Below are 27,885 nucleotides of genomic sequence, written 5' to 3' on the forward strand. Positions count from 1 at the left end.
ATGTTCTACACAAGATTGGCTTCCTGATACATCACACAGGTATGGGGAGTTAGGTTTGGTCCAAGCGATCTGGAAGAACGCATTCTCACTATGCTCTCTATAGTACTTTTAGTACTAGGTATGAGTATCAGTATGATATATATTCATATTTTCATACATTCACTGCAGTTATAATGGTTGAATTATTCCTCTTTTTCACCATTCATGTAAGGCTGCTAACAATGTTTTGTTTCCTTATGCTAATAATTGCAGCTCATGTTGCAAGAATTAAACAAAAAGAAGAGGAACGAGGGGCAGATAAAGGTCCAGCATACATGGACCCAAAAGGACAAAGGGCCAGATGTACAAAGCTTTTTCATGCTTGCAAATGGCCCGATTCACAGAATCAGGCCATTTGTGACCAGAAAAAACATTTTGAAATGTAGAAAGCCCAATTTGTGATTCGGTAAGCTATTACTGAATCGCAAATTGGGCTTGCCAATCGCTAATGGAAAGGGGAGCGCCAAGGGCCTCCCTTCCTAAGTTCGGACTGGACTGTTCTCATGAGGCACAGGGTCAGAGCTGATTTGCATATAGCCAGTGTCTAACCCAGGGTGGTGTGGAGTGCAAAAAAAACGATGGATTTAGGCCCAGATCCTTGTACTGGGGTGAATGTATGACATTGTTCTACATTCTGTCCATCAACTGTGTTTTTTGAAATTTTGACCCCGAGAGGGCTGGGGATGCTCAGACATGAGTCCCAGGCTCTCCACACCACTGGAGTCAAGCTATCCAGGCTGATAAAGGCTGATAACTTGAAAAGAAAACAAAAGAGCAACCCTGCCCTTGATATATTCAGGTCCCAGATGGGATCCAATTGATACTGGAGGAGTGGTGAGTCTAGGAATCAGAACTGCACAGAGTATAAGGCAAGTCAATGTACAAATACATCAGGAGAGTTTAGGCTTTTTAGTATGTATATTATTTATTAGTTTATTTTGATTTTACGTATCAAGTTACCAGTGTACAAAAAGCTATTTACATTTTTTTTGGAAACACATAATATATACATTTTTAGATATCCCTGATAAAAGGAACAGGATAAAATTGAGAAACAAAATTTTAAACCTGTCAACAGTCCTACCCAGCAAAGTGTTCTACACCATTCATTCAAATCATTATATTCATTCCCACATTCTTACATACAACTTTCATTCCCTAACATAGTCCTAATATTTACAACAAGGCAAAGTTCCTAATATATACAACATGGAGATGTTAGGTCTGTTCCATGGGCCTTAGTAAAGTTTCCAGGGGCTAACGATAGTAGGGGAGATCCTGATGGATATAGGGAAATCCTGATGTTTATAGATCTGTCGTTTTTCTGGATGCGTAAGCCACAAAAGCCGACGCGCGTTTCGGTGTCAGGCCAGATGGCCACACCTTCGTCAGGGCTGAGGGTTTTTATTGCTGGGAGAGAGACAGGTACAGAATCTGGAAATAAAAACAATATCTTAAACTTCCATACAGTATTTCTTTTTCAAATCATATACATTGACATGCCTTCTACTTTCAATAAATACATCTACTTGGATTTATTATATAAGGTTCAATCATCGTATTCTAATGACTGTGCAGTGCTAGATAACCTAGGGGTACTCCTAGAAAACGACTTTCCACTCAGTAAAGTCAGTTTAGAGGCAATTAGATAACCAGGTCTTAATGAACCATCAAATGTATACCGTGCATTCTTTCTCTCTTACATAATCTAGTAGTGATTCCTTCATATAAACACATGTTCAGTCTAGAGCATATTGTACGTTCCTTCCCTACAGACTTATAGCTATTTTTCAAAAATTCCCATTATCAAACTCTTCTTTAAGAATTTAGGGTTCAATTTGGGGACCTAAAATCCCAGCTGTCAACTAAATCAGAACATTTTTTTTATATATAACTAGTAGTGTTAGTGGCCACACAGGGATTACAGGCTAGGTAAGGAAGTGAAAGGTTTATCTTTTTGACAGGAGTTGCCTAGAGCTGGATAATAGGTAAAAGAAAGTCTCACAAGGTATTATCATCCAACCTAGTATGATTATTAGGCTACTGGATACAGCAATTATTATACGGAAATATTACCTATCGTAGTAGGTGCAAGGTCATTTCCCAAATAATCCGTGTGGTAGATTAAGGACACCGTCTGATTTAGTTGGTAGAATTTGTGGTTTTCCTGAAATAACAGGAGGCCTTACATGAATCTGAAATTCAATTAACAATAAGTCGTATTTCTAATCAGGGAACATGGTCTCAGTTTTATATGCATTTCTAAAAGAATGTTCCTTTGTATATTTTTTTTAATATAGAACATAGTGTCATGTTCCATATAATTATCGGTATCACAGGATATTCAGAACTTTCTCCCTGTCCTTCGCTACTTACCAAAGGAACTGTGTCCAGTAATTTTCTAAGGAAGGTGATGGTGTACTGGATTTCAGTGCTGGCTTTTTTTCCCAGATAATTGTCTAAGGCATCTAGTTTAAGGGAAATAATATTTTTTTTTAAAATTTTACTTTAGTCGATCATTTTAGGTGTTTAGAGTTTACAGTCCTATTTTTTGGCTCTTGTATCAGACATCCTCTATGCTATTTGTTGCTTACCGGGAGAGGGTCACCTTCCCTTCCAAGGTCACTGTGGGTCAGATACGGAGGCTTCCTGGCTTAAATTTTGTAAGTGGTCAGACACGGAAACCTAATGGGCAAATACGGGGGTAATTAAAATCCAGAATGAGTTAAGGGTTCCGTACTATTACAAACATGTTACACTAGGTAACTCCATAATGATATTCTCTTTAGTAGGTCTAGCAGCTTACCCGGTCATGGGATCCAATTGTTTGTTCAAGCGGAGGACGGCAGTGTAAACGAGCCTCGGCTGTGTAAGAGAGGGTTGGTACAAGGACCCTACCATCAGAGAAAAGGGAAAAGATGGAGAACAGCTGTAATGGTCCGGTATGAGATCAAAAAATCTTCTTGTCTCTAAAGAGGTGGACCCTAAGGTTGCCATATGGGCTTCCTTTGAGGCTGGCTATCTATGCCTATCGAGAAGGAGTTCTTACCTGAAGGTGTCCGAGATTCGTCCTCCTTTGGGGTTCCGTCGGCGCCGATCCGCTGACCAACTGCAAACCGGAAACCACCGTCTCGTGTAGGTTATGCCCACTAGGGTTTTATATAGGCGGTCCTCAATGCGTTCTTTTGATCGTATTCAGCTGTGTGTATCCCGCGATGTTATTCAGCAGTTTCGGGAACTCATGAACATAGATGTAGGACATGGATCTCCTCCATAGATGCACGGGGGCCATCTTGGAGCAGTGTGTAGAGTTTGCTAAGTCCGATGTTGGGGGTCTAAGTTCGTTTCCCCTAGTATCAAATTTTCTTAACATTTACATCACCTATGTTAATATTATCATTTCTTTCCTAGCCGTAACGTGTGGGATATTTCATATAGACTGTATGGTTATTGGCCACTAAGGCTAGTTAAGTAAACGTCCATGTATTTAGCCAAGATAGACGGTGGCCATCTTGGAAAGGTGCATTTAGGTAGAAAGACCTAAGGTGGATAATATCGATCCATATTTCAGTGGTGTCAGCTAGTGACACGATAATGAAGCTCAGGTAATTATATTTTCCAAGTACCTCCTAATGAATGGGCATAACTGTTTATAGTGTGAAACAGAACCAATGGAGGTAATTACAGTTAGATCATATATAGAAAATATATGATAATGCTCTGGGGGGGGGAAAAGTATAATGAAGCGGAGTTCTTTATAACAGAGCCTGATGCCATGGGCATTCTTCATTCAATCCCTTGTCCACTGCATTCAGAAAGAATATCCAAAATACCTCTCGTTTTTTTCGGAGGTTGACAGGGTCACTACCTGGGCTAACTTTTATTTTTTCCAAGATAAACCAACGTAGGTCCAGTTCATTATGTCCTTTTTGTAACCAATGTGTTATGATGGGGGCTGTGGTTTTCTTATTTCTAATGTTTGCTTTATGCTCCCAAATTCGCACGCGACACTCTCTCCCAGTTTCCCCTACATAGGGGAGATTACAGGGGCACAATACCAGGTATATGATATTGCTGGTGCGACTGTTGGTCATGGTGGCATTATGTCGCACAGAGATAGTGCGAGTGTTGGTGCTGACATTTTCACCCACAATCGCTTGTGGGCAAGCATGGCATGTCCCGCATTTATGGTTACCATAAATGGGTTCCAATCCAGTTAAGGAGCTTTGGGTTTTCTCTGCAGTTTCTTGTAATTTGCCTCTTACCAGGTGATTTTTCAGATTGAGATTCTTTCTGAAGGCAAATATAGGTCTATCCAGGTGGGTCTTGTCTTTTTCCAAATTGAGGATGTGCCAGCTGGAGTTGATGGCTTGTCGGATTTTGTGGTTCATTTCCGAATGACGAGTGATACAGACAAGTTGATTCGTCTTGTCAGTGTTTTTCGGTCTAAACATGGCCTCTCTGTCAGTATATCTTGCCCGTTTGAACGAGTCTTTGATCAATCTTGCTGGGTATCCGCGAAAGAGCAATTTTTCTTTCAAAATATCTGCTTGGGTCAGAAAATCACGTATGTCGGAACAGTTCCTTCTAATACGAAGGAACTGGCTGTGTGGGATGCTGTCCCTTTGACTCCGCGGATGGAAGCTGGCATATTGAAGCAAGGTGTTTCGTGCTGTGGGCTTAGTATAAAGGGATACCTTGATGATGTTATCGTGATGCTCAATCCAGATATCTAGAAACTCAATCTTGGATTTACTGGTATGGCTAGTGAATTTCAGGTTGGTATCAGCCATGTTCAGCCATTCAATAAATTCATCAAGCTCTTCTTGGGCACCGTTCCAAATGAAAAAGATGTCATCAATGAATCGCTTCCAGTGTTTGACGTTCTCATAAAAGGGAGCCATTTCATTGAAAATATTAATTCTTTCGAATTCTCCCATGTACAAACAAGCTATACTGGGTGCACAGCTTGCTCCCATGCTAACTCCAGTAGCCTGTCTGTACAGGATTTGGTCAAATTCAAAATAGTTCTCAAAGAGAACAATCTTGAGGCATTGCAGGATGAACTCACCATTAGTGATATCATTGTTTCTGGCCAATATAGTTTTAATGGCCTCATAGGGACCATCTTGGGGGATGTTTGAATACAAAGATTCAACATCTAGGGTGACCATTATTTCAGCATTCTCTCTGAATGGAGTACCTTCCACCTGTTGAATAAAGTGTCCTGTGTCCCGAACATATGATTTCAGTTCTGTGATCATCGGATTTAGGAATCTGTCAATATATTTTGACAGTGGCTCGGTGGCGGAGCCAATCGTTGAGACAATGGGTCGCAGGGGCGGATCAACACTACTTTTGTGTGTTTTCGGGACTCCGTAAATAATAGGTATTTTGGTGTTACTAGGAGTGAGAAATTCTGCTTCCGCCTCGCAGATATGATTTTGGTTAACCCCTCTCTGCACAATGGTCAATATGCGTCTTTTTAAGGCATTTTCAGGGTTTCTTTTGACAGGTATATAGTGGCCTGAGGCGGATAGGAGTTCAGTCATTCTTCTTTTATAGTCTGAAGTGTTAAAAAGAACAATGCCGCCCCCTTTATCACATGGTTTGATGGTGATATCTTTGTTTAGTTTGAGTTTCTTAAGGGCTTGATCTTCTTGTTTAGGCAAGTTTGCCTTTGGTATGGGAACATATTGAGTCATTTTGTTGATCTTCTTCATGACTGTTTTCTCAAAGATGTTGATTTCAGGGCCCACCATTTCTAATGAGGGAGTGAAGGACGAAGGAGGTTTACATCCAGATCTATTATCCTCACAGTTAGCTACTGGGGCATCCAAGAAGAATTTTTGAAGGCGAACCTTCCTGAAAAATAGTTGTAAGTCCCTATTTAGTTCAAATTTGTTGAAGTTAGCAGATGGTACGAACGATAGGCCTCTAGTTAGAAGTTGAGTAGCCATTGGATCTATGGATTCTCCAGATAGGTTGAACACAGGGAGCCCTTTTATGTTCGCCAATACTGTTGATGGCGGGTCTGTACGTACATCTGTCGTTGTCCTTGACCCTGATGGTAATTCCTTGTCCGTGGGGTTCTCGAGGGTGGGCGACTGTTGCCCCGACGGTTCCCTAAAAAACGATTCTGTTGGTAATTCCTGTCATAGTTTCCACTTCTATTTCCCCGATTAGTATTTTGTCCTTGATCGTAGCTGGGATCATACTCCTCAGGCACGTCTCCATCAGAGTCCGTGGTCTCAGAGAAGGTAGTGATTTTCCTCTGGTCCCATCTGGGTGCTTGTCCCTGTGATGTATTATCCTCCTGGTTAGAATAGAAATTGGTCCCCAGGTATGGGTAAGCCCTTTCTTGGGAGAAAAGTCTGATATCCTTACGTAATTTCTCGGTTTTTCTCTTAAGAAGATATTCTGAGAAGGACTCCAATTCAAACTGGATTTCTTCCAGTTTCTTTTTGCCTTCATCTACCGCATCTCCCTCTTTTAATTTGTCCTCTAGTTCACGGATCTCTTTGTTCAGAATGTCAATAACTGTGCGGGCTGTTTCCACAATAAGCATCATCCAGTCCCTGGAGCAACGATTAGATATTAAAGCCCATCGCTCCAGGAACTGTCTGATTTCTATGAACATCCCCGGGATATTACGGACTCTAAGGCCAATTGGGATGGTACCAGCTCTTAGATAGTCAAGCATAAATTTAGCATGTAGCTCAGTTCTGTTTGATTTTTTACCAAGATTTAATAGTTTATTCCAATCTCCATTGAGTCCTTTAGATATGGAGAAGCCTTGGTTTCCATCGACTGGGAGACCAAGCATTTTGGCAAAGTCCTCATCTGAGAAGCCAAAGGTTTTTATGGTGTCCATTTTTATACCACAACAATGAAATCTGAAGGATTTATTTCTGAAGGATTTTATTTCCTACAAGGGACCTAGTTGGTAAGGGGAATTGTATTAATTTAGGCTTTCAATTTATCTCCTTTCTAGTGGGTGGGAAAAAAAGAGAAGGAGGTGACCGACACAATAATGCTCCAATATTCAATACTGTTACAGTCCAGATACACTCTACTTCACTCAAGCTAATAATCTTCCAATACCGATAATTCAATGGTTCACCAGGAAAAGAACCCAGAACACCCCCACAGCTCAGGGCTGTGAGACAATTGTGGAAAGAAGGGGTTTCCCCGAGGGGTTTTAATGATATGGGCAGGCAGAAGGGGAAAAACAACTTGAAAAGAAAACAAAAGAGCAACCCTGCCCTTGATATATTCAGGTCCCAGATGGGATCCAATTCATACTGGAGGAGTGGTGAGTCTAGGAATCAGAACTGCACAGAGTATAAGGCAAGTCAATGTACAAATACATCAGGAGAGTTTAGGCTTTTTAGTATGTATATTATTTATTAGTTTATTTTGATTTTACGTATCAAGTTAGCAGTGTACAAAAAGCTATTTACATTTTTTTGGAAACACATAATATATACATTTTTAGATATCCCTGATAAAAGGAAAAGGATAAAATTGAGAAACAAAATTTTAAACCTGTCAACAGTCCTACCCAGCAAAGTGTTCTACACCATTCATTCAAATCATTATATTCATTCCCACATTCTTACATACAACTTTCATTCCCTAACATAGTCCTAATATTTACAACAAGGCAAAGTTCCTAATATATACAACATGGAGATGTTAGGTCTGTTCCATGGGCCTTAGTAAAGTTTCCAGGGGCTAACGACAGTAGGGGAGATCCTGATGGATATAGGGAAATCCTGATGTTTATAGATCTGTCGTTTTTCTGGATGCGTAAGCCACAAAAGCCGACGCGCGTTTCGGTGTCAGGCCAGATGGCCACACCTTCGTCAGGGCTGAGGGTTTTTATTGCTGGGAGAGAGACAGGTACAGAATCTGGAAATAAAAACAATATCTTAAACTTCCATACAGTATTTCTTTTTCAAATCATATACATTGACATGCCTTCTACTTTCAATAAATACATCTACTTGGATTTATTATATAAGGTTGAATCATCGTATTCTAATGACTGTGCAGTGCTAGATAACCTAGGGGTACTCCTAGAAAACGACTTTCCACTCAGTAAAGTCAGTTTAGAGGCAATTAGATAACCAGGTCTTAATGAACCATCAAATGTATACCGTGCATTCTTTCTCTCTTACATATACTAGTAGTGATTCCTTCATATAAACACATGTTCAGTCTAGAGCATATTGTACGTTCCTTCCCTACAGACTTATAGCTATTTTTCAAAAATTCCCATTATCAAACTCTTCTTTAAGAATTTAGGGTTCAATTTGGGGACCTAAAATCCCAGCTGTCAACTAAATCAGAACATTTTTTTATATATAACTAGTAGTGTTAGTGGCCACACAGGGATTACAGGCTAGGTAAGGAAGTGAAAGGTTTATCTTTTTGACAGGAGTTGCCTAGAGCTGGATAATAGGTAAAAGAAAGTCTCACAAGGTATTATCATCCAACCTAGTATGATTATTAGGCTACTGGATACAGCAATTATTATACGGAAATATTACCTATCGTAGTAGGTGCAAGGTCATTTCCCAAATAATCCGTGTGGTAGATTAAGGACACCGTCTGATTTAGTTGGTAGAATTTGTGGTTTTCCTGAAATAACAGGAGGCCTTACATGAATCTGAAATTCAATCAACAATAAGTCTTATTTCTAATCAGGGAACATGGTCTCAGTTTTATATGCATTTCTAAAAGAATGTTCCTTTGTATATTTTTTTTAATACAGAACATAGTGTCATGTTCCATATAATTATCGGTATCACAGGATAATGATAAAGGCTGATAGCCAGAAACCGGTCCTTGGATGCTTGATTCCGGTCTGGGAAAGACATGGCTTGGTAGTTCGGACTGGACTGTTCCCATGAGGCACAGGATCAGAGCTGATTTGCATATAGCCAGTGTCTAACCCAGGGTGGTGTGGAGTGCAAAAAAACGATGGATTTAGGCCCAGATCCTTGTACTGGGGTGAATGTATGACATTGTTCTACATTCTGTCCATCAACTGTGTTTTTTGCAATTTTCACCCCGAGTGGGCTGGGGATGCTCAGACGTGAGTCCCAGGCTCTCCACACCACTGGAGTCAAGCTATCCAGGCTGATGAAGGCTGAGAGCCAGAAACTGGTCCTTGGATGCTTGATTCCGGTCTGGGAAAGACATGGCTTGGTAGTTCGGACTGGACTGTTCCCATGAGGCACAGGGTCAGAGCTGATTTGCATATAGCCAGTGTCTAACCCAGGGTGGTGTGGAGTGCAAAAAAACGATGGATTTAGGCCGAGATCCTTGTACTGGGGTGAATGTATGACATTGTTCTACATTCTGTCCATCAACTGTGTTTTTTGCAATTTTCACCCCGAGTGGGCTGGGGATCCTCAAACGTGTGTCCCAGGCTCACCACACCACTGGAGTCAAGCTATCCAGGCTGATGAAGGCTGATAGACAGAAACCGGTCCTTGGATGTTTGATTCCGGTCTGGGAAAGACATGGCTTGGTAGTTCGGACTGGACTGTTCCCATGAGGCACAGGGTCAGAGCTGATTTGCATATTGCCATTGTCTAACCCAGGGTGGTGTGGAGTGCAAACAAACAATGGATTTAGGCCCAGATCCTTGTACTGGGGTGAATGTATGACATTGTTCTACATTCTGTCCATCAACTGTGTTTTTTGCAATTTTCACCCCGAGTGGGCTGGGGATGCTCAGACGTGAGTCCCAGGCTCTCCACACCACTGGAGTCAAGCTACCCAGGCTGATGAAGGCTGATAGCCAGAAACCGGTCCTTGGATGCTTGATTCCGGTCTGGGAAAGACATGGCTTGGTAGTTCGGACTGGACTGTTCCCATGAGGCACCGGGTCAGAGCTGATTTGCATATAGCCAGTGTCTAACCCAGGGTGGTGTGGAGTGCAAAAAAACTATGGATTTAGGCCCAGATCCTTATACTGGGGTGAATGTATGACATTGTTCTACATTCTGTCCATCAACTGTGTTTTTTGCAATTTTCACCCCGAGTGGGCTGGGGATGCTCAGACGTGAGTCCTAGGCTCTCCACACCACTGGAGTCAAGCTATCCAGGCTGATGAAGGCTGATAGCCAGAAACCGGTCCTTGGATGCTTGATTCCGGTCTGGGAAAGACATGGCTTGGTAGTTCGGACTGGACTGTTCCCATGAGGCACAGGGTCAGAGCTGATTTGCATATAGCCAGTGTCTAACCCAGGGTGGTGTGGAGTGCAAAAAAACGATGGATTTAGGCCCAGATCCTTGTACTGGGGTGAATGTATGACATTGTTCTACATTCTGTCCATCAACTGTGTTTTTTGCAATGTTCACCCCGAGTGGGCTGGGGATGCTCAGACGTGAGTCCCAGGCTCTCCACACCACTGGAGTCAAGCTATCCAGGCTGATGAAGGCTGATAGCCAGAAACCGGTCCTTGGATGCTTGATTCCGGTCTGGGAAAGACATGGCTTGGTAGTTCGGACTGGACTGTTCCCATGAGGCACAGGGTCAGAGCTGATTTGCATATAGCCAGTGTCTAACCCAGGGTGGTGTGGAGTGCAAAAAAACGATGGATTTAGGCCCAGATCCTTGTACTGGGGTGAATGTATGACATTGTTCTACATTCTGTCCATCAACTGTGTTTTTTGCAATTTTCACCCCGAGTGGGCTGGGGATGCTCAGACGTGAGTCCCAGGCTCTCCACACCACTGGAGTCAAGCTATCCAGGCTGATGAAGGCTGATAGCCAGAAACCGGTCCTTTAATGCTTGATTCCGGTCTGGGAAAGACATGGCTTGGTAGTTCGGACTGGACTGTTCCCATGAGGCACAGGGTCAGAGATGATTTGCATATAGCCAGTGTCTAACCCAGGGTGGTGTGGAGTGCAAAAAAACAATGGATTTAGGCCCAGATCATTGTACTGGGGTGAATGTATGACATTGTTCTACATTCTGTCCATCAACTGTGTTTTTTGCAAACCTCCCTTCCTAATAGCCAGTCGCTGGGGCAAGTATGAATGTTTTGCGACTGGAATGCAGTCACAAAACATTCATACTTTTCTGACTTCATGGAGGAGATGGTAACCAATTCGAAAACAGGAAGAGGTACCCATGGGACTCCTTCCCCTTTGTGAATGTGGGCACCAACATTTTTAAGAGCAGGCAGTGGTCCCATGTGCCTCAAAAAGATCTGTCAGGGATGAATTGACATCGTTGTGCCAACAGGATGGCAGGTCTCCACACTTCTCCTGAGCTGAAATGAGTCATCATTACTCATTTAGGTCAACCTGTCAGTCACAGTGACCTATTATGTAGCTCCAGGCAAGAATTTCACACCTCGTTCATACCTCGTTCAGGCCAAGCACAGGATGGGAGTTCGTACAGAGTTAATGCAAATTAGCATCCTGGAACTTTAGTTATCTAAACTGCACAATTGAATTGGATTTTTAATAACTATTAAACATAGTTGTTTAATTATTTTTCTAGCTAAACCCATTCCCTGGATAAAGTATTAGTATTTTAATCTGTAATCTGGCACAATGAATTATCTTATAGGGCTGTATCACTGTAGGGACATAGTAACATAATGTTTCTACATGTCCTACTTTTTTGTACCATGCACACTACACGGTGGGCTACAAGGCGAACATAGGGGTGACCTATTAATATTTAAAAGGGAGGTTTTACCTGTCAAAAGGATTATCATAACAGTTTGCACTTTAGGTTTTATATTGCAGCGGTTAGGGTGCAATGTTAGGTCTGACGCCATATTTTCCTTGACACACTAGTGGATGGCACAACAAGTCTTGAAGTCTACAAGTGACATTTAGCTTTCCATGCCGTGGGTGCATCTTCTTCACCATATACTAAGGCCTTACAGAAGATTTATTTATGCTGATTGGGGATTAGTCAATTTCTACACATATTAAGGCACAGAGCTCTTATACTGGGTACTGGACAGTAGTGCCCCAGTGTGCAGAGTCTAAAAAACAGCAATACAATTTAGAGTAAAATGAGGCTGACCACATAAAACATGCAATTTCTCACCATGGCCCTGTTGTCAGTGCTCTGAGATGTGGGGGGGTCAACGACTGAGAGGGTGGTTTCCTGATTCTTTTTCCTTTTTTTGATAAAGAAGGTGTTTTACGAGTTGCACTTTTGGTGTGTTTTGTGTATGGATGAGGCTGTGCCCCGAGGGTGTATGAACTATTGTACTACATTGAAAAGTTCTCTTGGTATTGACTGCCTCTAGTACTGTGTTGAAATCCTTTTTCTTAGTGCTGGAGTGCTTAGTGGCATTGGGATGAACCTGATGTATTCTGCTTTCAGGCTCTGTCCAGCCTTTGGCAATCGAAGATGAGTTTTTTTGGTGTCTCTAAACTATGGGTTTATGTTATACCTTTTCTTGTTTTTTCTAGGCAGGCTCCCTGCTCTACTGAGTGGGTGATATTCTTTGTGAGACGTGAGAGGACATTCCAATTTGAATGTGGAGTTGATAGCCAGGAGCTTAATGTTGAATTGCTGGATGGCGTGGTCTGACCACAACACTAGTTATGGGGAGATAGGTGAAAGTTACAGGTAATATAGAAGGCGTGTGTAGAGTATTTCTTTTTGAATGGTTTAACTTGTGCTGGTAGATTCTTTTCAGCAGGCGATGGCGTTTTGTCCTCCAACTAAGTGTTAAAATGTACTGTTAGGAGAATGTAGCTGGAGGTGAGATACAGGTTTGGAGTGAATGTGGAGAAATGGCCCATGAAGTTCTTGGCAAGCCTGGTGGGAGGTAACAGGTTGCTTCTTTCATATTAAAGTTGTTGGATAGCATCACCCTGACCATGACTTTTGTGACACAAATCTGGTGCAAAATATTAGTAATTCTAGCCTGGGGTATCAGAAAATGCTTCACTCTATAGAAACATGTTCACTGGACACAAACCCTAAAGTGACTCAACTGGATCGATGTGCAATTAGAGAACAAATGCAAAATGTTCGGAAACATACATAACGCCTACTAGAATATAACCCTAGGGTACATCTCAAATATCAACACCCTATTGAGGGCCAAATTTAGAGCTTGGAGGATAGGGTACTCAGTCACAAACGTGATGGAGTACTCTATGTACCAAACCCTTGGAATGTCTGCTTATTTTTGAGTCATACAGACCATCTCTTTTCTAATGGTGGTTCCTTTTTGACCCTGCCTTTGGAAAACGTACCCTGATAGACTGATGGACTGATGGAGTTGGGGCACTCTGAGTAAAGCCAACAGACTCCTTGCCCTATTTAAGGCTAATGGTAGTATGGCTTTTTCCATTCCAACACCGTCAAAAAAAAAACTGGTTGTCAAGGACACAAAATTAAAATAATGACCCCTACAACTGTGGAAAAACCTCCCTGGATGTAGGGGCCATTATTGATTTGTTTTTCAAGAACAAACTCCCAATTTGGGAGTGTGTTTTTGAAAAGCAAATAGTTTCATAGACAGCCATCGAAAGCCAAAGGTAACCATTGTCCTTACTTTTTGTACAAACAAAGGAGCCTATAAAGATACCGATATCACTGCTGATCAATCAATCAATCAATCAATTTGTATAGCGCGCTACTCACCCAGTAGGGTCTCAAGGCGCTGCGCAGCAGTGATCTCTAAATTTTGTGCGTGGTATTCCGGCAGGCTGGCAGACGTAATGACCTTCACTACCCTAACTGATGGACTACTGCTTGCCACACTCTAAATCTGGTCCTAAATGCCAACCTCATGCCGTGTGCTGGGGTAACTTGATCCTCAGCTAAACCTTCAAGTGTGAAAACAGGTTGGCACAATGCCAGATGCAAAAGGTCTAAGTCTAGGCAATGTTTGAAATGAAAACCTGGCAATCTGTGGAACAATAAAATCCTGAAAATAAAGCTTCTCATGCTGAGTTCCTCTGAAGACCTTTGACAACTGGGAAAGCGATGAGGAATAGGGTCCTTCTAAGATACATTTCAATTTTAACCATACAAAAGCGATGTCATGCGCCACAAACTCTGCTTCACAAGGGAGCCACACACAAAAAACTCACAGGCAAGACGTTTAAAGAGAAATGCCTGGAATGTCTTAATCTGTTGTCAAATTATGTTTACTTTATTATGTTTTTCAAAATAACAAACATGATCCAACCAGCATAACGTTGCCTCGTGTTCATAATATCCAACATGGGTAGACTCACCAAAGGGATGTGGATCGTTATGTTATGTTATGTTATGTTATTAAATTATTTATTAAGCGCACTAACACTGATTAGTTTCTTGGCGCTAATTTAACAGTAACACAAACAGCGAGGGGAAGTAGATTTTAAAAAGCTTGTTTAAAAAGCCAGGTCTTCAGTGCTTTCCGGAAAGGTAAGAGATCTTGGCAGGACCGGATTTCCAGGGGAAAAGTGTTCCATAAGCAGGGGGCAAGTGTTGCAAACCTACGTCCGCCAGAACGTTTAAGTTTGAAGGGAAGGGTCTGGAGAAGGCCTAGATGAGATGAGCGAAGGTTGCGGGAGGGAACGTATCTGGTGATTAATTGAGTGATGAATTTAGGGCTTTTGCCATGTAGCCACTTGAAGATCATGCAGCCAACTTTAAAGACACAGCGTTGCATGACCGGAAGCCAGTGCAACTTGACAAGAAGAGGAGTCGCTGCCTGCCACCTTGGTTGCTTCAGGATCACCCTAGCAGCATAGTTCTGCACCATCTGGAGACGCTTGAGTAAGTAATTAGGGAGACCCAAATAGATGGCATTTGCGTAATCCAGATGGGACAGAACAGTGGCGATCACAACCTGGGTAGTAGCTTCTGGCGTTAGTAGCCGCCGGACCTTCCTAATTTTTTTTAGCTGAAAAAAGCATTTGGAGACCACCTGTCCCACTTGTGCTTTTAAAGAAAGGTCACTGTCCACAGTGACTCCAAGCGTTTTGGCCGATGGTGATGGTTGCGGAGCTTGACCCAGATCTAAAGGCGAGTAGTGAGGACCCCAATGCTTAGCACTATTCCCAGTCAGTACCAGTTCGGTTTTACCTGGATTTAGTTTCAGCTGATTTTGATCCATCCAGGATTTAATAAACCTCATGGTTGACTGGAAATAACTAATAGATTTTTCGGAGTTGTCGATGGTAAAAAGTAGCTGCAGGTCATCTCCGTAGTTGAAAACTCTCACCTGTTTGTCCCTCAAAGTTTGTATAAGGGGGAGTATGTATATGTTAAAGAGATGGGGCGACAGGGAGGAGCCCTGTGGCACACCACATGGGATGAACTGTTTGACGAAAGTCAGATCCCCCAGGTGCACCGCCTGGGAGCGATCCTCCAAGAAGGACCTCAACCAGCAGGCCGCTAAGCCCTGTAGTCCGGCCTGTCCGACACGGTCGACCAAGATGTTATGGTCGACCGTGTCGAACGCGGCCGACAGGTCCAAGAGCACCAGGGCCTGGGGAGAGCGTCTATCTGCACAGTCTCGGAGTGTGTCCAATACTGCAGTGACCACTGCCTCTGTGGAATGTGCAGGGCGGAATCCGGCCTGATGAGGGTCAAAGCAGGAGGACTCCTCCAAGAAGTTAGAGAGGATTTTAGCCACATGTGCCTCTAAAATTTTTGCCAGGTAAGGCAGTAAGGAGATGGGCCTATAGTTTGCCTTGCATCCAGGGTCCGCCCCTGTTTTTTTTAATAGGGGTATGACCGTGGCTTCTTTAAAGGCAGACGGAACTATGCCCGACAAGAGGGAGTCATTTAAGAGGGCAAGAGCAGGAGTTGGGTAGGTGGAAAAACATTCTTTCAAAATACGAGGGGGGCAGATATCCAGTGGGGAGCCAGATTTGACTCTCATCATTAATTCCAAGAGCTGGCAATGGGTTATGAGTTGAAAATTGGTAAGGGTAGCGGAACCAGTCTTTATTGCCATGCCGGTCCTGATTGGAGTCTTTGATTAGGGAATGCTGGTTGTTATGTCTGTGATTTTGTCACTAAAGTAGCTATTGAGTGAGTCACACAGACCCTGAGTAGGGATTACTTTAGGACGGACATTCTCCAAGTTGGTCAGTTCATTAAAGACAGAAAAGATATCCTTAGATTTGTTTGACGAGTCTAGGATACGAGAAGAGAAATACTCCACCTTTGCAGCAGAGATGGCATTCATATATTCCTTCCTCGCCCTAGTATATTTAAGTTTACCCTCAATGTCATCATCACGGCGCCACAGACGCTCAAGGTGGCGGAGAGCCAATTTCCTGTTTTTCAAGTCGACAGAAAACCATCTGTTGGCATCCGTGCGCTGTGCGAGTTTAATTCTTTTGTAGGGGGCATGGAAATTGCTGGCCGCTTGTAGCCAGTCGGTTAGAGAGGAAACTGACAAGTTTATGTCGTTGCCCAAGGAAGGGACATCATTAGCTAATGACTGTAGAAAAGCAGTCTTATCCATGGCGTTCCAATTTCTAGCAACTCTGCCGACGATTGGCACCGTGGTTCTGATGTGAGTGACACAAATCTTAAATTTAAGGATAAGATGGTCTGACCATAGGCAAGACAGGGTTAGCGGAGAGGACACGCAGGTAGTATTAGACCACACCTGGTCCAATATGTGTCCTTTATCGTGGGTGGGAGAGAGCACCAATTGCTTAAAGTTGAGATTAGACAGAAGGTCAGTCAATTCCGCCGATTGAGGGCCCTCAGAAGGATCCCTGTACCAGTAGTTAAAATCGCCTACTAACATGACCCTGGCGTGATCCAAAGCTAAGTTAGCAACTTGCTCACTAAAAGCCATGGGAAACAGTGGCATTGAGGTGGGCGGTCTATACAAGAGGACACATGCTATAGTCATGTGAGGGGTGGCAATTTTTAGTACGAGGTTATCTGTGTTGGCTAAAGTCAAACAAGTAAGAGTGGTGACATCCAGGCTGGAATGGATAATCGCCGCGACTCCACCTCCTCCTTTCCCGTTTGCGCGATCTGCTTGGATAATATAGTAGTCAGGTGGCAGGGCTGCTATAATATCAGGTGCTGAGGTAGGAGATAGCAGAAGGATATCAGGTTTGTCCGTGTCAAGCAGCAGAAAGATGTCCATCTGATGCTTGACAAGGGAACGGGTATTGAGGTATTATGAGGTGCCCCTGGTCCCGGTCGGTCGCGGACGGGCGCAGCGACTAATGCACTGTCTTCATGTGAGAATTTACTGACCAGATGACGATGGTCTGCACGCAGCTTTCTACAGCACCCACACTTCGGAAAGCCAAGGCTTTCTAAGTTATTCCTGATTGTCCTTTTGGTAGTGTGGCCAAGCTAAAGTCACAGCCATGCACATGGATGGGGAATACAAGAAAGAGATAGTGCAATGATTTTGAAAAGTAAACATCAAAATGAAATATTAATTTTTTAAAAAGTAGGCAAACAAAAGTAACTACGTCCGCATGAGGTACTAGTGAAATCAGCACTTCTGCGTTGTACTACCAATTATTACAGCGCAAAATCGAACCCACAACAACACTTCCATGCAAACTTCAGAATGCCAGATATCCTTTCAGAGTCAATCACAGACATGTATTGACATCCCAGCATTACACCTGCACTTTAAAACACACTAAAGGGCTGTCATTCAGAAAACACAAAGTGCACACTCTTACACACTATCCCTAATTCATAGGAGCGGAGCCAAGACCGGAGAGTGGTGTGCGCAAGACCCTGTGCCGGCTCAAGGACAACTTAGTATTAAACAAGGATGGTACTTCCGGATTTACTTTGGATACACGAAAAAGACATGGGACTATACTCTTCATACAAAACACAAGTGAACAATGAATCGAAGATAGCGGGTCGAAATGTTGACAAATCCCTTTGTGTGCCTCGATCCAAAGACCTTCCGTTGGGTCAACAGATCAAGAGCACAGTTTCGACTGTATAGACTCTACTGTACTTTGTACTTCACCAGGAGGTTTTGGAAAATTCTTGTTTATGTATTTATGTAATCCTCTATTCTGTAATATACACTGTCTGACAAATTGCACGAGAACTTTTCCACCGACCATGGTACACCTTTTTTTATTATTATAATAAATATTGTCTATGACTCAACTATTCTCATTAATTGCTATATTTGATTAATTTTTCTCTTGTGTATCGTGGGAAGATAATATTTCCTAGTCTTGTTCGTGTATAAAAAGTAAATCCGACAGAACCATCCGTGTGTGGTATCCTGTATAGTCCAGGTTCTGAGGAACACAGTGTCACCCCAGAGTTGATAACAACCTCAAGGACCACAAACATGGTGCTCAGATGCCAATGAAAGTAATAATTGTGTCTTTTAAATACAGCTACACATCTCATATTATGTTTTGACAGCAATAACTCAGATACCAGTCACAAGGCAGGCGCATCTTCAGTCACATATGAGCATAGTATGTTACTAGCTACACACACACACCACAATACAGTGCCTGTGCCGAGACAGAAGTCAAATGACAAATCCAGCAAATGAGCACGCCTTATCTCTAAATAGTTACTGTTGCACAATTGCCAAACTGGTAAACCACAGACAATACTCAGCACGTGAAATATATTAGTGAAACTACAAATTGAACATCTGAATAACAGCAGGGGATCATGACAAAAGCCGAATAGCACATTATACAAACCCTCTGAAACTAAAGTCCAAGTATAACCTGGAAGACGATGACAAAAACAGTAGAACAGCTTGTCCAATGTGGGACCCGCACTCTAAGGAAGGCGCAGCACCCACAAAGATGTGGCAATGCCATCAGAACAAAAGTGCATGGTTTGGATGTGGTTAGTTCCACACATCTGTGACACAGCACAATGAAAACATAAAGGACAACACAATGTGAGTACTAATTAAAAAACAGAAAAATAAAAACAGAAATGTAGCGAAGAAAGTGCTAGATCCTTTTTTTTTCAAGTTATCATAGATTTTTTTTTTGTTCAAAATGTTTTCCTAAAGAACATTTTCATAGATATGAAACACAATACAAAATATAATACCGAATCATAATGTATTGAAACATACTACAGTATATAAGAAAAAAGTAGAATACCTATATCAACATTACAGAATAGTACACATATGATATAAATAATATAATAAAACACAAAAGGGCTACAGGAAGCACAGATTAATAATACAAATTTAGATAAGTTCCTAAATTGTGGAAAATGTACTGATGTAAGAATCTACACTAGACCATAAACTAGTACTAGAGGAAGAAGGGTGTTTATGAGAGTGTGGATAAAAATCTTGCCCGCGTCTAAGAAAAATAATCCATTCCCACCATGCATTAACCGAAAGTGAAGTGACGTCTTTCCAATTACAGGTAATAGATTTGAGTGCAGTAGAAATAAGGAAATACAACAATTTACAATCTATAGGGGATAACATGGATTTAAAGAGGGAGGATTTGAGAATTAAAACCTGAAATGATAAAGCTGTTTGGATCTTAAGGATCTGGGTAATAAGATGCAATATTTCTAATAAAAACGTATGTATGATAGAACAATTGAAAAATAAGTGTTGTAGGTCGCTAGTTACAGATTGACAGTGTCAACAATTTGGAATATCTAGGAGTTTAGCTTTAAATAATTTCTCATTAGTCCAGAAGCATTGATAAAATAGGTAAATATTAGATTGTATAAGAGTGGCCAGAAGATAATTAGCTGTGTTGGAATTCCAGATGTCCTTCAAGGATAAACTACGTAAATGAAGATGTAAGTGTGGTGCCCATTTTTGATTCAACTGTGAAAAAGAGGAATTTGAAGTGGTAATTTATTTATATACTTTAGATTCTATACGTCGTGAACGGCTGAACACAGAAATACAAAATTCAATACCAGAGCACTGAGACACAGAAAGTAGTTAGGGATAAGCATTAGGAATCGTATTACATAACAATGTATATTTAAGCAGTTCAGATAATGGCAGCTTATAATTGGCTTGAATAACATCAAATGTATCAAACAGATCATATTAGCATATATCTGCAACAAAGAAAATACCAACAGCAATCCATAGTTTCCAAAAAGAAATACGTTTATGATACTGGAGTTTAGGATTGAACCAAAGAGAAACTTTTTTATTGGAAGAAAAAGTAATAGAAAAACTACTATCAAATGATAAAAGGGCAACTTTAGAGTTGGCAATAATAGGGGAACACTTATAAAAGAACCATTGGATATGGCGAGAAAAGCAGTTAAAGGGTATGGGGCCGAAATATTGTTATTGATAATAAGCCATGTAGGTGTATGAGAGACGGGGACAGTGTGGAACCATAAAGAACATTGTGCTATAAGGAATGCAAAATAATATTTTTTAAATCAGGAAGGCCAACTCCACCTTCACATTTGTGCGATTGTAAAGTCTTAGGACTAATACGTGCGGGTTTATTACACCAAAGGAATTTAGTGAATAATTTATGTAATTTAATATAAAAAGTGGACAGGGAGGAGAAGAGTAGCATAGACAATGAATATAACATTTGTGGAGTTATACACATTTTAATTGCTGCAATGCATCCCCACCAGTTTAGTTGTAGATTAGACCATCAATCAAGTTTATCTTTGGTATTTGTTAGAATAACAGAGCTATTGGTATCAACTGTATCTTTGACTGAACTAGTAAAAATTATCCCTAAGTATTTGAGTTTTTTTGGAGGCCAAATTATATCAGTATTCTCTAACACTGTAGAATTACAAAAGGCATTTATTAGTATTCAGGGAGTAACCAGAAACCTCAGCATATTTATGAATAATATCAAGGGTAATACATATAGAGGTGGAAGGGTCAGTAACATATAATAACACATCATCAGCGTAGGCAGAAAGTTTAATTGTACTATCTCTCAAAACCATACCTGTATCACCATTACGAATAGAGCATAGGAGGGGTTCTATAGCAATAAGAAAAAGTAACGGAGAGAGAGGACATCCCTGCCAAGTGCCGCTATATAACCGAAATGAAGTGTAGCACAAACCATTGACTAAAATAGAGGCTGATGGGGCTGAATACAAAGCCTTAGTCATATTGATAAAAATAGGACCAAAAGGGAAAGCTTCTAAAGTTTTAAATAAAAGAAATGCCAATTAACCTTATCAAATGCCTTTTCTGCATCTAAGGCCGTTACACCAATAGGTCCACTTGCTTCTTTGGAAAGAGATAGGGTATGACAGAGCAACCGGGTATTGTGAGCGGATAATCTACCTTTCATGAAGCCAGTTTTATCAGATTGTATAATATTGGATAATAGGGTTGATAGTCTATTTGCTAAAACGTTTGTATATATTTTACAGTCCTGATTGATTAAAGATATGGGCTGAAAATTTTAGACTAAAGTATGATCTTTATTAGGCTTGGGAAGAACAATTATAGTGGCTTCATTAAAATATCCCCCCATCATGGAAGTATGCTGAAACTCCGTAAAAGAGGGGATAATTTGTCCTGGAAACATTTATAGAATCCGGCTGGTATTCCGTCCGGGCCAGGAGTTTTTTGGGAATTTAAAGTGTTAATTGCTGTAAAAATGTCTTTAATGGCAATAGGGTACTCTAGGGTAACTCTATAATTTTTTGTTTTTTTTGTTTTTCAAAAACCTTTATTATTCTCATCAATGTGTACACTGCTATTTAGCCAACAACCCGGAGGCAGGCAGCTTATACACGCAGCCTTCCATCGATTATACGGATCCATGATGTACACATGCGCAAGTTCTTATCATTTTAACATAACTTAGCAACCTTTGTAATTAACTGTAAGCGAGTGTCGTAAAACAGCGAGCAATACTCCGCATGAACGTACATGAACATATCTACGTTTGTTAGGTGTGCCATGTGGCAGGTCGTGCACTATGGTACATACACACACATTCCTCAGTCTAATCCATTCCGTACCTCTCAGTCACTATCATTCCCCTCCGCCCCAGCCAGCCAGGCCACCAACGGTTGCCATATGTCCGCCGGTCTCGAGCGCAGCGGCATCATGTCCCAGTAGGCAGTCAGTTGGTCCTTACAATATGTTGCAGATTTAACCCAATTTGATATTTTCGGCAGAGCCTTTCGCTTCCAGTGTATCGCTATTTGCCGCTTGGCCAGCAACATCAGGAGGGCTACCAGCCTCCGGGATGCATTTGGCACCTGCATTACAAATCCCAGGAGTGCCACCAACGGGTCAGGGTCTATTGGTGTCTCCACTATCTGCCCTATGTTACGGAAGACCATCTCCCAATATTTGTATATTGGTCCACACACCCAAGCCAGGTGATAGAACGTAGCCTCTTTCTCGCCGCATCTCCAGCAAGATGCATCTGCCTGCAGACCCATCTTAAATAGCTGTTTGGGGGTACGGTATGTTCTGTGTAAGTAATTGAAATGTATAAGTCGCAATCTGTAATTGGGTGAGAGGTGTTCAAGTTGTGTGCAGCAAAACGTCCATTGTTTTTCTGTAATATTTATGCCTGCTTCTGCCTCCCACTGCAACCGTGAGTCAGTGTGCGGTACAGGTGTTGCGTTCTGTGTAGCCCTATAGATGCGTGTTATCAGCTTGTGTGTGGAGTTGTTCGAGAGTATGTCCTCCAGAGCCGCCAGCGATGGTGGGGTCTCCGGGAACACCGGGTATCTGTGTTTGCACGCTGCTCTCAGTTGATAGTAGAGTAGTAATTCTGAGGCCGTCGGTTCGGACGACGCTATCATATTTTGTAGTGTAATGAAAATGTCGTCCGGGTACAAGTCGCCTGCTACCTTCAGACCACAGTCTTGCGCTCTTCGTACTACTGCTGCGTCCGTCAGGGGCCCCAGCAGTGGGTTACCCTCCAATGGCATGCTTGGGGCATATAGCTCAGTGACCCCTGCCCTTTTTGCGATACCCGCCCACACCCATCGTACCACCTCCACAGTATCAATGTCCTCCTGCGAACGTTTATACTTCTTGTACACCGCTGTCTTTAGTCAGCTCAATTGCCACGTGAGGTTGGTAAGGGATCGGGTGTTGCCAGTTATGCAGGTATTGGGCCTGCGCACTATATGCATCCAGCTCTAAGTCCGGGGCTGCCAGTCCTCCCTGGTGGAATGTAAGTGTAAGAAGTTTCCAGGCCACTCTAGGTTGTCTGCCCGCCCAGACCAGTTCAATTACAGCTGACCTAAGGTGGAGAAAAAACGCAGTGGTTAGGGGCAAGGGTATGTTCATAAATAAATGAAGAAATTTGGGGACCACTACCATTTTGGTGATGGCTATGCGGCCCGTAAGTGACAACGGCAGTGTCTTCCATTTCTTCGCTTTGCTCTCAAGCCACTCCTTTGCCACCCCGAAATTCGCCAGCCAGATATCCTGTATAGAGCGGCTTATGTTTATGCCTAGGTATTTGACTTCGGAGGCCACCCAGTCTATTGGGAATTCAGTGTGACATTTATTTGTACCGTCTGTTAGTGGCAGCATCGTCGATTTCGACCAGTTTATGTTTATACCAGTGAGCCCACTATCTCGTACCATCTCCCTCATCAGCGGGTCAAGGTTTTCTGCCGGATTCATCATGTATATGGTAACATCGTCGGCATACATGGATACGAGTAAGCCGCGCGACGTAAAGCCAATGCTTCGCTGTGTATGGTGTTGACGCAGGCGCGCTGCAAGTGGTTCAGCTGCTATAACGAACAGCAGGGGCGAAAGTGGACACCCCTGTCTAGTCCCTCTGGTAATGGGGATAGGAGCAGATATTTGTCCATTTACCCGCACTCTAGCAGTCGGGCTGTTGTATAGAATGCTGACGCGTTTAGCGAACATCGGACTGAATCCCATACGGGTAAAAAGTGTAAACAGGAATTTCCACTCTAAAGAATCAAATGCTTTAGTCACATCCAATAGCGCGGATGCAGCTTGCACCTTTGGGTCTAGATAGTGCAGGAGCCCAAACAGTACCCTCAAATTATGCGAGGTGGATCTATCCAGTACAAATCCCGATTGATCAGATAGCGCTATTTGTGGCAACATGTATTTTAGGCGGTCCGCTATTAGTTTCGCATAGATTTTAGCATCTATTTTTATTGACGAAAGTGGGCGGTAGGAATCTGGATTGGTGGGGTCCTTATCCGGTTTGAGTAGTGTGATTATCATTGCTTCGCGCAGCGACTGTGGGAGTATGCCTGAGTCAACTGCCTCCTCAAAGACCTTGTGTAGTCTTGGGACAAGGATGTCAGCATATGCTTTATAGAAGTCTGCCGTTAACCCGTCAGGGCCTGGTGCTTTGCCTTGTGGCAGGCTTGCTATGATCGCTCTTATGTCATCCTGTGTGAACGGTAGATCCATATATTGCCTGGCCCCATCGTTAAACCACGCTAAGGCTATTGTGTCCAGATAATCTGTCAGGACCTGGTCGTCCTGAGGTTCCGTGAAAATTATAAGTGATGTTTTCGACTCACACGAATATGGTCGAGTCTGGTATCTAAGAACCGCAAATGACGAGTTTAGTAAGTGTGCGCAGTTTCGCTGTGCTAACTTAAACCGTTCGTTTGATATGTGGGTTTTTCATCTGTACCCACGGGTTCCATCTTAGATACGGCATCCATTTTGTCTCTTGCCCTCAAGTAGCCAGCGAACGGACACTGTCCGCTTCGTTACCCTGGGACTCTCAAGATATTTGTGGAAGACACATGTTCTTTGTAAATATCTTTTACGACGAGGGGGATGATACTGTAAGGCAGACGGCCCCGCTTGAGCCGCTTCTGCCGTGCCGGTTTATTGTCTCAGCCGTGCATCTCATTAGGCACGTCCCTTTGATGCCTGTATCTCGTGTTTCCCGATACCTCCCCTTTTACACCCTTTTCAATCTCCCACTGTCTCCATCTTCCTCTGCACCTGTCTTTGTCCCTATTTCGATCTGTTTTACTGCCGATTGGAATTCACTAATGTTGGGAAGATGGGTTTTTACAGTTGGGAACCGCCAAATGTTTCCGCACTTATGTTCCGGACTTTATGTGTACCAAAGTGACCAAAGCGACCCCTCTGGGGGATAATTATGGGAACCAGGTTGTAAACTTTTGTGTACCATGTTGTCCTATGTGTAAATTCTGTATAAAAGGAGCGATCCACAGAACCAATTTGAAGCAGTCTCCCCAAGTGGCACGTGTTGTACTTGTTGTGACTTCTGTGTTCCCTGCAGTAATTAAACCTTGAATCTTTGACGCCGAAGGAAGTGTCCCGTGTCTCTGTAGTTTGTGCGCCGAAACAGGTATCCCATGAAGGTTATAGGTGTTGTTCCCTGGCACCGCTGGTACTGTTAAAAAGTCCAGTCCTTCAGTTGGCGCCCAACGTGGGGCGACTTCAGCGGTACCGGTCCGGTCCAAAGCCTGATGATCGTGAGGAACTTCGTGTGAATTCTCCGAGGGAAGGTGCACCCCGCTTCATCGATCCTGTTGTCGAAATAAGTGGCCCGAAGTTTTTCCCTGCGAAGATTCCCGCCTCCTGACGGCTGCAACGGACCGATGCCCTGACTGTCGACCTGTCTTCGACGCCCGGCGTAGACCTTATGAACAAGCGAGACGATAGACGGGCCTTCCTGGTGACGCCATTGAAGTTCTGAGTTAAGTATTTGTGGGTCGCTCCCAGTCCTTAGTGGTTGTTCTAGCTTTTTGAAAGCTTTGTGGTTAGCCTTTAAGGCTTTGTGGTAATAGCTCACTGAGCTTTGTAATAGCCTCCTCAGGCTTTGTGGTTAGCTCTCCGAGCTTTGTAATAGCCTTAAGGCTTTGTTGTATTGCATGGTTCCATTGCATTTGTGGTTCTTAGTATTGGTCCTTAGTATTATTTGACAGTTGCAATTGCCAAAAACCGAGGGTTTTGACTTACACGAGGTTTTATTGCTTCGGTAATCCTTGAAGTTTGATACTAGGTTAGTGTGCACGATGCCTAGCCATAGTGATTTGTTTCGTATTTTCAAATGTTGCGCAATGGATTCCCGGTTGGAGGACTCGTGTCCGATACCTCCAGTTGGAACTCCGATACATGATCTTTATAGTCGACATGGGGTGGGTCCTATAATATATAATGATTACTGGATCCGCTATACAAAGAAAGACGGTGACCTTAGATGGCCGCCACATGGAACTTTTGAACTTTCGATTTTAGATAATCTTGAGGCTAAATTATTTTTAAAGAAAGCTAGGCCAGCTATGTTTGATTCCTTTCGGATATGGCGTAAAGAGGCCAAGCAGAAAGAAATCAAACAACTTAAAAAGAATCAAAAACAAGAGTTCGTTCCTGTAATGCAAGCTATAAAAGAATGTAGACAAGACAAAGAAGAAAAAGATATGGAAATCGCTACTAGATTGCATCACATGAAAATAGATAAATGTTACCCAGTTTTACCGAATAAATCAGAAAAGAAAGAAGAAGATTTGAAGGAGGATTCCTTGCTGTCATATTTGATGAAATCACCACCTCCTTATGTACAGGGTGCTACTGCTCCTGTAATTGCTCCTGCAGTACCTCCTGTTGTTCCTCTTGTTGCTCCAGCGGCTGCGGGCCAGCCCGCTGTTAACCCTACGTTTGTTTCACCACCTGTCCTTGTTCCTACTGCTCCTGTACCTGTACCTTCGCAGACTGTTGTTTCTGCTACTCCGACTACCTTGTCCGTTCCTACTATGCCTTCCTTCACCTCCAGTGTTGTTGCCCCTGTTTTTCTTTCTCCTTCTGTTCGTAAGCGTGTTCCTAACTCTGTTGCTACTCTTTATTCACCTCTTTCTGGTCCGTTATTTTCGTCTGATTCATCTGAAACTCCTCAGAGACGGAGTCAGATCCCTAGTGGTAGGGAGAAAGAGACGTTAGTAACAATGGCACATAGGTGGATAAGACATCCTGCTAATTACACTCCATGTGTAGTCTTTGACACGTTTTCTCAGTTTAATGAGCCTACGCAGAGATTCGTATTTGAGGAAATGTGTAACTTTTTGAGGGAAGAATGGTACAATAATGATGTAGATGATGTACCGTCCGACATAATTGAACTTCAAAGTCACTTTTCGAACGGTATGATTATAGGAGACAATGTACGACGTGCAGTGGAACGCTTATTAGCATTCAGACCCACAGCACATTCTCGGGTATCATTAGATGATACCACTATGAACTGGAAAGCGGTTCCTGGTCAATATCCCATGAGAGAAGTCCCGCCACTGTGGGTGCCTGGAGATCCGCAAGCTAACCCTGCGGTTTTACCGCATTTTCGAAGGGTGTGGATACATCTTCCATGGAAACGATCGGAAGTTTTGCAAGTGAAGCAATCCTTACCCGATCCGCGTAAAAATCCGGCTGGTTATTATAAGGAGTTATCACAATTAATAGAAGCTTCTATTATGAATATTGCCGACATCGACATGTTGTTTGGCAATGTTGTACCGCAACCAGTTTGGGCTAAAATTCGTCAAGCCGATCACGCAGTTGAATTAGGGGGTGATTGGGCTGCACTGCTAGCAGCTGATGCATTACAAGTCGGTGGGGCTAAACCTGAACAGTTGATCTTGGATTTGCCTCAGAGAATCATTACGCTCATGAAAACTCTCATGCCAGCGATGAAGGTGAACTGGGATAAGTTATCAGCTTGTAAGCAAAAGAAAGACGAGAGTGTCTCAGATTTCTTTACAAGGTTTGAGGAAGCGTTTGTCGACCATAGCGGCCAAGACATGGGCGCTGAGGGAGGCCAGCGGTTATTCGTTGACAAATTTGTGTCAAATTTGCTGCCTGAGCTATGCAACAAATTAAAGAATTCAGAGAGTGCGTGGGCAGTTTCAACCCCTGCGCAAATACTAGCAACGG

The sequence above is a fragment of the Lissotriton helveticus genome, chromosome 2_1 (assembly GCF_964261635.1).
Source record: "Lissotriton helveticus chromosome 2_1, aLisHel1.1, whole genome shotgun sequence".
NCBI lineage: Eukaryota > Metazoa > Chordata > Amphibia > Caudata > Salamandridae > Lissotriton > Lissotriton helveticus.